Source organism: Lagenorhynchus albirostris, chromosome 6 (genome assembly GCF_949774975.1).
Source record: "Lagenorhynchus albirostris chromosome 6, mLagAlb1.1, whole genome shotgun sequence".
Taxonomy (NCBI): Eukaryota; Metazoa; Chordata; class Mammalia; order Artiodactyla; family Delphinidae; genus Lagenorhynchus; species Lagenorhynchus albirostris.
In genome coordinates this window covers 15,550,657-15,562,821 of record NC_083100.1, presented here as the reverse complement: position 1 = coordinate 15,562,821, position 12,165 = coordinate 15,550,657, and the positions used below count along the sequence as shown (strand labels likewise).

Genomic DNA, 12,165 nt, shown 5'->3' with positions numbered 1-12,165 from the left:
GTCAGAAATGTGTTACCAACAGGAGGAATTCAATTCCAGGGCCCTCTGGCTGAGAGGTTTCATTCCCGAGTTGTGAGAGCCTCCACCTGAACTTCACGGCCATGCAGAAGAGATTGTCACAAGGTTTATACGCTTCCCAGGAGGGAGGTTAAATCTCAGACCAGGGCCCATTACTTTCCCAAGTGAGAGGTGAAGTCGGGGTTCCTGGTGGTGGTGATGTCCCACGTGACAGTGTGGATCCTAACTTTTACTGGAGTGTTTCTGATTTCCTTTCGGAAGGAAGAGAAGTGATAACCAGGAAAGGTGGGGGGCAGGGTAGTGAGGAGTATTGGGGGTACTGATAGACATACAGCTGATTGAAGGGGTTATGGAAATAGTATACTCAGGTCTCTAGAATTTAGACCGACATTGGCACACAGAGTTGGTAGCCACCCCTGTTCACGGCCATCATGTTGACAGTTGTTCAAAATGAGTGGGAAATTGGCTTCGCCAAGGGTTGATAGCACAGCCTTTGACGTCAACCTGAGAATGGAAATGGATGTTGTGTAAAGTCATATGAGAGTCCGTTTGGCTGTTCCTCCAGTGAGTTGAGTAGATACGTATCCAGGGCACCTTCGCCGACAACCAGCATCGTCTGCGTGGTCATAAGTGAATTTTCTTTCCTACATCCTGTGATTATGGCTCCCATAATTTTGTTAGCCTGCCTATTGAGTTTTTATTCTTAGGCATTTCCTCAGCTCTCCATTTCCTCCCCAGCCTCTTAACTGGTCATTTTGCTGCTGTGTGACAGAGCATCTCATCATGAAGTGGTGCTTCTCACCTCCCCCCACTTCCACATATGTGCAGACGTTCCGGCACAAGGAAATGCAGCCAGCAATACCAGCCTTTAGAGACAGAGAACACCTAGACCGGAAGGATTAGGGACAATTATCTGCCGTTCTTATCACCAGCTAGTTCAATGTTAAGTTACTTGCCAAGTAAGAGAAGGGAGAAGATCTGGCATGTGTGAAGGGGACCAAATCCAGACAGACGGAAGGCCCCTAACCCTGGAACTGCTTCAAACCAGGGTCATCAGAACGAGTGCTTCTCTGACATTGCTTTAACAATGAGAAATGGTTTTAATTCCCTGGGGTTACAGCAAGAGTTGTGTGAGCCTGCAAATCCAGCTTTCTTTCTGTGTAGTACAGCTGACTGGTCACTCGGAAGCCATGCCACGGAGATGTGGTTGGTGGTCATTCAGAGCTTGGGTGGATGCAGTTGTGTGGCTTGACTCCGTAAAGTCTTTAATCCTTCCAGATATAAATCTTTTTTATTTCTCCTGAGTGACCACCACCCAAATCTTTTCTGAGTTCTATGAGATTGTAGACCGGAAGCCAAGGTGAAATGACCCACCTCTGACTGAATGTGTAAGGAGAGCCTGTGATGGCCTGAAAAACTAGGTGTGGAATGTCCATGACCTTTAGCCTAATATCGGGTGGTTCATGGTTCATCAGGTCAGCATGACGCCCGCTCCGACCTTACACCACGTCCAGAGACTTCCTCATACACAGACGCTTCTGTAGAAAGACAGGAGAGTGCAGCGTGGTCCTGTTTTCTCTTGTCTCAAGGTAATTCAAGCCTAGACGTTCTCTAAGGTGAGATGTATTTCAGGATGTACTGAGCCTGAATCCCATTTTAAAGATGTCTGTGCTTTTTCCAGTGGAATTTTTTTTTCCAGAAAATTATGATACATTACAAAAACCCAAATCATTTAGTTCTACAGAGCTGTTGTTCTTTTGTTGTGGGTTTGGGTTTTTGGTGATGGTGAAGGTGGGAAGGACAGGTTAAAACATTTTGTTTTGTTTTTATGACCATCGTTTTTAAGACAAATGTTTTCTCAGTCTTTATGGAGAAACACAAGTTTACTTGGGTACCACTAGAATGACCCGAGCTTTAAAAAAAGGTCTGGGTAGCTGTTCCTTATACCATCCTCATAAGTTTTTCCCTCCGTGAGGTACAAATAGCTGCGCTCATAGAACATGGGTGATAAAATGGGAACATTTGTAAAATATGGTGAAACAGGGAAGTTGGCCTAGGGTTGCTCAACTGAGTTATTTTTTCTTAAATCACCAGGAATCAGGATATGTACAGGAAAATGTCTTGGGAAAATGTACAGGTCATAAATTTATTATTTAAATGTAACCTACCAGTATCCCCTTCTTATTACATCTACGCAGAAAAATAAGATAGCGACTTCCCAGGGAGGGTCCCTTGAAGGTGGGGAATAGTGTTTTCCTGAATTACTGCCAGAGCATAGCTCATTTATAACACACATCATGTTTAGGTTGCCGTTAGCAATGTTGGTTTTTAACATCTCAGTGGCTCCCAAGATGACGTATGTATAAGCAAGTGAGGATTTAGATCAATCGAGCAGCAGCTCATTGTTGATGCATGTGCTGAAAAATCTCTAGCTTTCTGTTGCTGAAGACAAGGGTGTTGGGGAGAATGATAGCTCGTTTCGGAGGCTAATATTAGAAATGGTTAGTATTAAAAATGGAACCGGGCTTCCCTGGTGGCGCAGTGGTTGAGAGTCCACCTAACGATGCAGGGGACACGGGTTCGTGCCCCGGTCCGGGAAGATCCCACATGCAGCGGAGCAGCTGGGCCCGTGAGCCATGGCTGCTGAGCCTGCGCGTCCGGAGCCTGTGCTCCGCAACGGGAGAGGCCACAACAGTGAGAGGCCCGCGTACCGCAAAAAAAAAAAAAAAAAAAAAAAAAGGATAGAAGGGCATAAAAAGTTGAAGTACTCTTATTTTGAAACTTGATGTTAAATGATACATAATTGATTTATTTCTAGTTGAAGAACAGATGCCCATTCAAAGGACATGACTTAGAGCATCGCTTTGCCCTAATCACCTACTCTGGAACATTCTGCTTTGGGGAGGCCTAGGAAAATTTTGAGACTTTTTTTTGATTCTGGTAAAAAAGATCTCTGTTCAGACCAAATAACCCATTAAAAAATGAGCAAAAAAAAAAAGACAAAAAAGGATGAGAGTCAAGAGCATGATTGTGCAGTACAATGAGGATGGTCGGGAAGTCCTTCTGTTACAGCAAAAGCTATATAGTGAAATGATGTTGAATCATACATTTTATTAAATATATTATGAAAGATTTCAAATGCCTTAGGGCTGAAATAATATAAAGAGAGGAGAAGGCTGGTGGTGAATTCTTGTTGTTTTATTGTAAGTGTTAAGAGCGTAGATTTATATTGGTTCACTTATCTTCAGTACTCAAGTCTACCTTCAAGAGAGATGTGAGGCCAGCTGTTCTGGGACTGTTCCCACTGGAAGCTGACAGAGGGCTCAGTCCCTGGTTGTTTCAGATCAATGTGTAAATTACAGACCACCGGGGTTTTTTTGTTGTTGTTTAGTTCTGGGGTTTTTTTGGTGATTACAGTGTGCGCGATTATAATGTCAATTTTATGTGTCCCCATGGATTTTATTTCTTTATCTGTGCCCCCAGTGTGCACAGTGTGGATTTTATTGTTGGTACCAATGGTACACAACAAAGGAAGACTCTTAAGTCCCCCCTTTGTCACCACTCCTGATGGCACTTGTATAGAGAGGATGGAAGATTCTTGGCGTATTGGGGGTAGAATTGAGGCAGGGATTCCTCCGTGGCTGAGAGACTCTCTCTGCCCCTCACGCCTTTGCAAGGGAGGACAGTCCAGGACTCTGACTCCTTAGAGCCCACGTGGACTGTCAGGTCCCCCATGCAGTTGCTCTGGCCAGATTCATGGTCATACTGAGGAATATGTTTGATGACGTGCTTGTTATGGACAATACCCATGCCAGCATCAAAATCTGAGACTATATTTAATTGACATGTGTACTTAAATGCCTTTGTGTGTGTGTGTGGCTGTGGCCTAGGCTGGCTGGCTGGCTGGCTGGCTGGGTTACCCACAAAGACCTGTGGCAGCACACTTGGAGATGGGAATAGTTTGTGGTTTTAATCAGTTAAGAAAGTTGAACATGGCATGTGGCTAATGTCTATTGCATTTGTGCTTTCAGGGGTCTGTAAAAATAAAGGTTTTGACCTTTCAGTACTATTTTGCAGTTATTTTTTTCTAGGGTCAGCAGGACTGACAATTAATATACTTAGATATGACCCAGCAATCCCACTACTGGGCATTTACCCAGAGAAAACCATAATTCAAAAAGACACAGGCACCCCAATGTTCATTGCAGCACTATTTACGATAGCCATGTCATGGAAGCAGCCTAAATGCCTATCGACAGATGAATGGATAAAGAAGATGTGGCACATAGATACAGTGGAATATTACTCAGCCATAAAAAGGAACGAAATTGGGTCATTTGTAGAGATGTGGATGGACCTAGAGACTGTCATACAGAGTGAAATAAGTCAGAAAGAGAAAAACAAATATCATATATTAACGCACATATGTGGAATCTAGAAAAATGGTACAGATGAACTGGTTTGCAGGGCAGAAATAGAGACACAGATGTAGAGAACAAACGTGTGGACACCAATGGGGGAAGCGGGGGGTGGGGTGATGAATTGGGAGATTGGGATTGACATGTATACACTGATGTGTATAAAATAGATAAGTAATAACCTGCTGTATAAAAGTAAATAAAATTGAACAAAATATATATTAGAAATGTGAGGGAAGAGTCTAATAGTAAGTTTTCTTAGCAGTGATTACATTGTTATCTGAAGCCAGGCTTATTTGTTTTTGCATGAAAGACTCCAATGGCACACAAGGCACCCACCCCAGCCCTCAGTTCTAACCCGCAGTGGATCCGGTGTCCACAGTTCCTCATGTAACCTACATGCATTTACTTATAAATACATTTTTAAAGTTACAAATGGGATCAAAATATACTCTTGCTGCCTCTTGCTTTTTTCATTTAACAGTATATCTCACAATGTTTTATTAACAGTTGCATAATTTAACTGGTGTCCTGTCATGAACATTTAGAGTTGTTTCCAGGTGTTTGTGGTTGGTTAGCTGTCCGAAGGAAGGTGGGCTTATGCATGATTTTAACTTTTGTATGCTCTACATTTCCTAAGACTGAAGACACCAATTCCCTCAATGGGCATCATTTTGGATGTGACATCTATCCAGTGGTGAGTAAAGGACACTGGTCCCAGGCTTCTGCTGGACTGTTACTGGTGGAATGGTGTGGATAAGAATTTAGCAATTGTCTCATCAGATGTGACATCTTAATCTCTTAGCCCCAAGGGCAGCCAGGTGGCCTCTAGTGAGTGTTACATGGATATAATGGGTTAGGATCACAGAATTTGGGTTCTTTAAAAATAGGTATCTGGTCTCAGTAATAATTGTCATGCCAGGTTGGGGGGGGGGGCGTGGTGAAAAGACCATAGGATTTGGCCTCAGAGCGAAATTCAAGCCCAGCTTCTCTACACGCATTGTATTTTCTCTAGGAGGACGTTCACCTTCTTTAAGCCTCAATTTCCTCATCTGTAAAACAGGAATGATATGAATATTAAAGTAATGTCTATGAAAATACACTTAAAAAGTCCCTGCACAAATATTAGTTATTATTTAACCCAAGTCCTCCTTGATAACGAAAAGAAACCTCAGATGTTTTAAAGTAACTTTCCTAAAGGTATACATACATACACCTATGACTTAATTACCAATCTTTGTACCTTTAGTGTTTGTCTTCAAAAATTTCGACGCAGATCTGAGCTTGAAAAAAATGGAGCATTAGAAAGAACAGGAAAATGTCACTTAATCATTTTATTTTTCTCACCTGCCATTTGTGCTTTCGTTATTGTATCTCCATTTTTACAGAACCTGGAATATGTCAAGACCAGTTTGCTGAGAGTCTTCTGTGATTTACGGTGTTTGCTCTGTAGTTTCTTTGTTTTGGTGTTTCAGGCGTGGAATGAAATTTTATTAGTTTGAAATTACACCTGCTTGTCCAAGTGACTCACCATCACGCCACCCTCTACAAACACACACAAACCCACGTGACATACGCTGTAGAAGGGCTGTGAATTTTAAAAAGTAAATAAAAATGATGCCACAAGTAGGAGAGGACATTCACCAATTGAAAACAACTTTTTACACTGGATGGTAAGCAGTAGTCTCTAGAATGTTCCCAAATAACCATAACAAAGACCTGCTTTTAATTCACTCCCTGAAGCCAAATAGGAGACCACAGAGCAGTGTGTATTCTAGGGAGGAAAAAAAAGACTGAACACTGAATAAACAAAAACACACACAGGCTAATGCAGTCAGTCTTTTTTTGTAAAACTGTTGATCTGAAAAGCCTCCAGAGATTAAAATTGCTCTTAAAATGAATCCCATACTCATGGGTTTGAGTAGGTAGATTTTCAGCAGCTTTCTCTGTGTCATGTGTGGTCGCCACCTCAGTGCCCTGTAGAACTGGGGTTGGGAGCAGAGGTGGGCAGGACTTTTGAAGAAAATATTAATAGAAGCCATAGCTGCTTCTATTGAATCAGTATTTGAAGGCATTGTTAATAGCATTTGGGAGCAAAAGACTTCAAGGGCACATAGAAGAGGTATTTCAGAACCCATCTTTATGTCTAGTTTATCTTTTTTTCAGTGGGCTACAATTAGTATTAACCTTTTTAAAGAATATGATTCAGTAGTTTTAGTATATTCACAAAGTTGTGCAACCATCACCAGTGTCTACCTCCAGAACATTTTCATCTCCCTAAAAAGAACCCCCATATTTACTAGCACTCACTCCCCTTCCCCTACCCCCGCATCCCGCCCTAGACAACCACTAATCTACTTTCCATCTCTGTGGATTTGCCTGTTCCGAACACTTCCTATAAATGGAATCATACAATGTTTGTCCTTTTCTTGTTTGGCTTCTTTCACTTAGCACACTATTTTCAAAGTTGATCCTTGTAGCATGCATCAGTACTTCATCTTTTAAGGTCAAATAATGTTTCATTGTAAGGATATACCCCATTTTGTTTATGCATTCATCAGTTGATGAACATTTGGGTTGTTTAAACTTCGGGGCTATTGTGAAGGATAATGTTGAGAATATTATATTCATGTACAAGTTTCCGTAAGGACATAATTTTCAGTGTTCTTGAGTATGTACCTAGGAGTGAGACAGTTTGGTGTCTGATCTTTCTTTATCCAAATTATGTTAGTAACCTGAGAAGAAGGGGAATGAGCTTCACTTGGACAGATTAAGAAATGGGATGGGTAGAGAAGCTGTGGTCTTTGGGTTACATCTCATTGTTCTCTAGAATGGTGAACCTAATTCCTGACTTTTTAAAAACAAATCCATGGATAGACTATAAATCCCAGTGATTCAGTGTTTCTGTCCCATGAGACCTGAGGGATACCTTACATCCCTGTTAGTTAATCGCTTGCACTGTGATTTCCCCATGGTGAAGTGGGCTGAGGGTGTAGCCAGAGGGAAGAAAGATGTTAGAGTTTATCATAATTTGTGTGTGTTTGGGGGAGGGGGGGCGGGTGTAATTTGAAAAGAGCCTCTCGGTGCTCCCTCCGTTTTGCAGAGGATTCAGCTTTTATTATAATAACAGTGGAGCCTTCACACGACGGGACCGGGGATGCTTTGGAAGGAGGACAGAGGTGGGAGTGGGGGCAGGCAGCAGTCTCAGAGCGTAAACAATAAATGTATGGCTGTTGTCTAAAATCCCGTGGCTGCTTTACTAGCAATGTTATTTCAAGGACCTTCTGTTTCCTAAACTATCTAGGTTTCATTTATCCAGGCATGAAGACTAAATTCTGTTCATCAGAGCTGTGTTAGACATAGAAAAATTGTCATTTTGGATTGTAATAACTAGGAAGGCCCACCACATTAAGAGAAAAAGCACAGTTTTCTCTGCTGGCCCCAAAGAGCCCCAACCATCAAGGACAGATGCCAGATGGGAAATTCTTCTAACTTGTGAAGACACATTTCATTGTGACAGAATTGGTTCTCTAGAAAAGCCTTTTGTCTGCTTGGGGTCAACAGTAGACGATCCAGAGAACTGGATTTACTTTCCACCTATACATTAATTAGGGAAGAAGTAAGCAAGTAGGCTAATTCCTCATCATGAAACACTCCGGGGCCCCCGCACCATGCAGGGGACCCAGCTAGGGTGCTGAGGCGTTAATGAGCTATAATTGCTTCCTGCCCTGCCTCCCCGTGGATTTTCGCTTTTACACATAGGCCTTGGGGGCCTCAGCCCAAAGGAGCATGATGGATGATGGAACTTAATTTGGTCCCTTTGGGTGGAAGGGCCTTTCAACAATACAGAGCAAAGTCCTCCGTTGAGGGCAAGCCATACTGAGTTAATCATTATACTCTTTACTGTGAACTAAATGGAGAAATAGTTCTCGTCTGCCGTAGTACTCTTTTTAATAGACTTTACTTTTAGAGTAGTTTTAGGTTCACAGCAAAATTGAGCAGGAAGTATAGAGAGTTCCTGTATACCCCCTGTACCCACACATGCATCCCCTCCACCAGAGTGGGACATGTGTTACAACTGAGGATCCTACACTGGCGCCCAACGGCCTTAGTTTACATTAGAGTTCACTCTTGGTGGTGTACATTCCATAGGTTTGGACAAATGTGTCGTGATGTGTGTTCGCCATTAGAGTATCAGACAGAATAGTGTCAATGCCCTAAAAATCCTCTGTGCACCACTTACCCATGTCCCCAGCCCCCAGCAATCACTGATCTTTTTACCATCTCCCTAGTTTGCTTTTATCAAAATGTCATATAAATGAATTCATACGGTATGTAGCCTTTCCACATTGGTTTCTTTCACTTGGTACTATGCGTTTAAGATTCTTGCATGTCTTTTCATGGCTTGAAAGCTCATTTCTTTTAGTGCTATGAAGGTGACTGTCTGTGATCCAGGAAACAGGCGCTCACCAGATACTGAATCTGCCAGTGCCTTGGTCTTGCACTGCATCCTCCGGAACTGAGAGACATAACTTCCTGTTTATAAGCCACGCAGTCTGTGGTTGGTGGTTATAGCAGCCCAAGCTGGCTAAGACGACAACTTTTTACGATGTGACTGACATGTAATAAACTGTACGTACTCAGTTTTATTGAGGTATAATTCACATACTACTCAGTTCATTCTTTTAAAGCATATGATTCAATAATTTTTAGTGTATTCACAAAGTTTACACGTATTTAAAATGTACAACTTGGCACATTTTGATATAGGTCCATACCCCTAAAATTATCACCATAATTAAGACAGACATAATTAAAACATAGTTAAGACATAATTAAAACTTCATTACCCAGAAGTTTCCTCATGCCCATTTGTAATTTCTTTCCCTCCTTTCTGGCCACCACTGATCGGCTTTCTATCCTATAGAGTCATTTCTATTTCCAAGAATTTTATATAAACAAAATCATAGAGTATGTACTTTTGTTTGTTTTTGTCCTGGCTTCTTCATTCAGCATAATTATTTTAAGATTCATCCATGCTGTAGCATGATATCTATAGTTTATTTTTTTTTTGTTTTCGCTGCGAAGTATTCAGTTGTATGATTATACCACAATTTGTTTACCTATTCACCTGTTGATGGAAATTGGGTTGTTGCCGGTTTGGGGCCGTTACAAAGAAGCTGCCGTCAATGGTCATAGACAGATCTTTGCGTGACTTACGCTTTCACTCTTCGAGGGTAAATACCTAGGATCGGCATGGCTGGGTCGTGTGGAAATCATATGTTTTAACTTTTAAAGAAGCTGTCAGACTGCTTTTCCAAAGTGGTTGTATCATTTTGCACCTGCTCCAGTGCTGTATGAGGGTTCCAGTTACTCCCCATATCCTCCCAACACCTGGTATGGTCAGTTCCTTTCATCTCAGCCATTCTAACTGATGTGTAATGGTGTGCCCCACAATTTAAACTCCGCTGGTCCTAACCGCCTCGGAGGTCCCTCTGCATACCACCCGACATCACTTCTCTATTCTTGTGAAGTGGATGCTTCTCTATCCACCCCTCATCTTAAACAATCTTCCTTTAACGTTCCACCTCAGTGCTCCCAGTGTCTCGGGTTGAACCAAAGTCTGTCTCTACATATATACATACCCATATAATTCTGTGGATAATTTTTTTCCAAAGCATATTTGCATTATGATGAGATCCTCTGTGTGACTGTTTTCCCCACTCAAGGTTGGGGACCTAATACAGGGCTGGGCACAGTTTGCTGTCATGAATGCAAACTGACAGAGACAGGACTTGTCACCCTGTGAGTGGTACTCTTTCCCTACAACCTGAAAAACATAGCTCCACTCTCTCTGGTTTGAAGAGCTCTGTCATGACAGTAATTGCTATTTGAAACTTATTGATCAGAAACAGTGTGCTGCTATGGGAACACTTTTAAATAAAATGAACAATTGTCCTCGTTCTTAAAAACATCCTTCAGATATAGAAGCAAAAGATAAATGAAGTCGAAGAAACTCATGGACTTCAAGGAAATTAAGTTTTGTCTGAATGAGGGTCGCACAGTCTGTCTTCACTCTATGATTTTAACGTTTCCTGTCTGAAGATGCTGTGTATTTTTGAGTGAACTGGAGTTAGTCGTAATGCCTGTAATATTCTTTTTGATGTTGATGAGTGGGGAAGGGGCAGGGTTGAGAAACATTTATATCCTAGCATCTTCTGAGAAATTCCTAGTAGTCAACAACATCTGCAAGTTTTCCAACTCCCCAGAAAATAGTCGGTCTGATGTGGTTTTTATAGGTTCACAGGAGGGAGAGGCAGAAACATTAAAGAGTAAGCTGGTTTCCAAAACAGTAGTTTCTGGTAATAAGGGGATGGTAAAGAGGTTAAGTTTCAAAGTCTGATTAGAAGTCGCAGCTATGGAATTTGGAGTGATTGTCACTGAGGCTTTAAAGCCTGTGGATTTGGCCTGCTGTGCACAGACAGTGGTTCTTGATTTTTAACCCAGAGCAAAGTGGCAGCAGGGCACAAAAACATATGCAGCGTCTTCTGGGGGATACTGAGTGTGCTGGGATAATGTTCAGAATTCACCGGCAACTAGATGAGTTAAAAGAAAGTACCACAATGTGGGAAACTCTAAAGCAATCTGGCTGACTAATCAAAAGTATTTTGAAATAGTCCTTCATAGCGGGTTTTGTTCCAAAGCCAAGTAACTCCATCCATCACAAGCTAAATAAAGCCCCAGTAAGATCAATGCGATCATGGTAAGATGAGGAGGTTTATAATTAAAGCCCATGACAAAGTGACCTGCGCAAGAATACAGTGTAAAGCCGGCCGTGCTTCTCAAATTCTCACGTGCGCATGCACCACCCGGGAGTCTTGTGAAAATGAGGGTTCCAGTTCCATAGGTACAGGCTGGGGCCTGAGATTCTGCATCTTAAAACAGCACTCGTGGTGTGGATGCTGCCTCTCCTCAGACCACACTTTGGGCTGCAAATGCAGAGACTTAAGTGAATGGGTTGCTTCTCCCTCTTTTATAACATCACGGAAATGTCCTGTGAAGCTCTCTGACAAAGTAAATAAGTCTATTGTTAACAGTCCTATTCATCTCAGGAGGGTATGGAAATCAATTCTGATATCTATGTTGTACTTTAAGGGAAAAAGAGAAAGGGATTTTTTCATTAATGGCATCATGGAAAAAAAAGAATTCGATTGAGAAACTTCCAGATTGAGCTGTGTTGATTTTAGGGTTGAAAATAGTCACGCCATTTATTGTATGACGCTCTCGAGTACTGAAAAAAGTTAAACTGTATCCAGTATGTTGCCTGCATACATCAGGAGTAACAGTGGCATTCAAAAAATTTTAAGCCAGAAGTCACTTTTTTGGTTAAAACTTGAAAAGAAGGGCTGTCTGATCGAGTATTAAATTCTTAGTCCAGGACCATCCCGAAGGTATTACCGTGGTAGTTTAAGGCACATATTTTTTGAAGCCAAACTCTCTGGATGTGAATCCATTAAGTCTTGCCACTTACTATGTACAACGGTTTACCCCTCTGTAAAATGGGTCTGCATTCTACAGGTACTATTGGATTAAGTGAGTTAATATTTGTAAAGTTCTTAGACCAGTGCTTGGCACACATACCAGCTATACAAATGTTAAATACATGACCAAAATAAGTAAGACGTGTTAGTGTCATATCTTAGTTGCCCAGTGACCCTCTGGAATCCAG

General features: G+C 41.7%; 1 protein-coding gene across 2 annotated transcripts in view; it reads left to right on the top strand.

Annotated features, from left to right (window-relative positions):
* Window positions 1–12,165, top strand: part of SGPP2 (sphingosine-1-phosphate phosphatase 2) — a 118,325-nt gene that overhangs the window by 61,087 nt on the left and 45,073 nt on the right. The gene's annotated exons all lie outside the window — the stretch shown is intronic.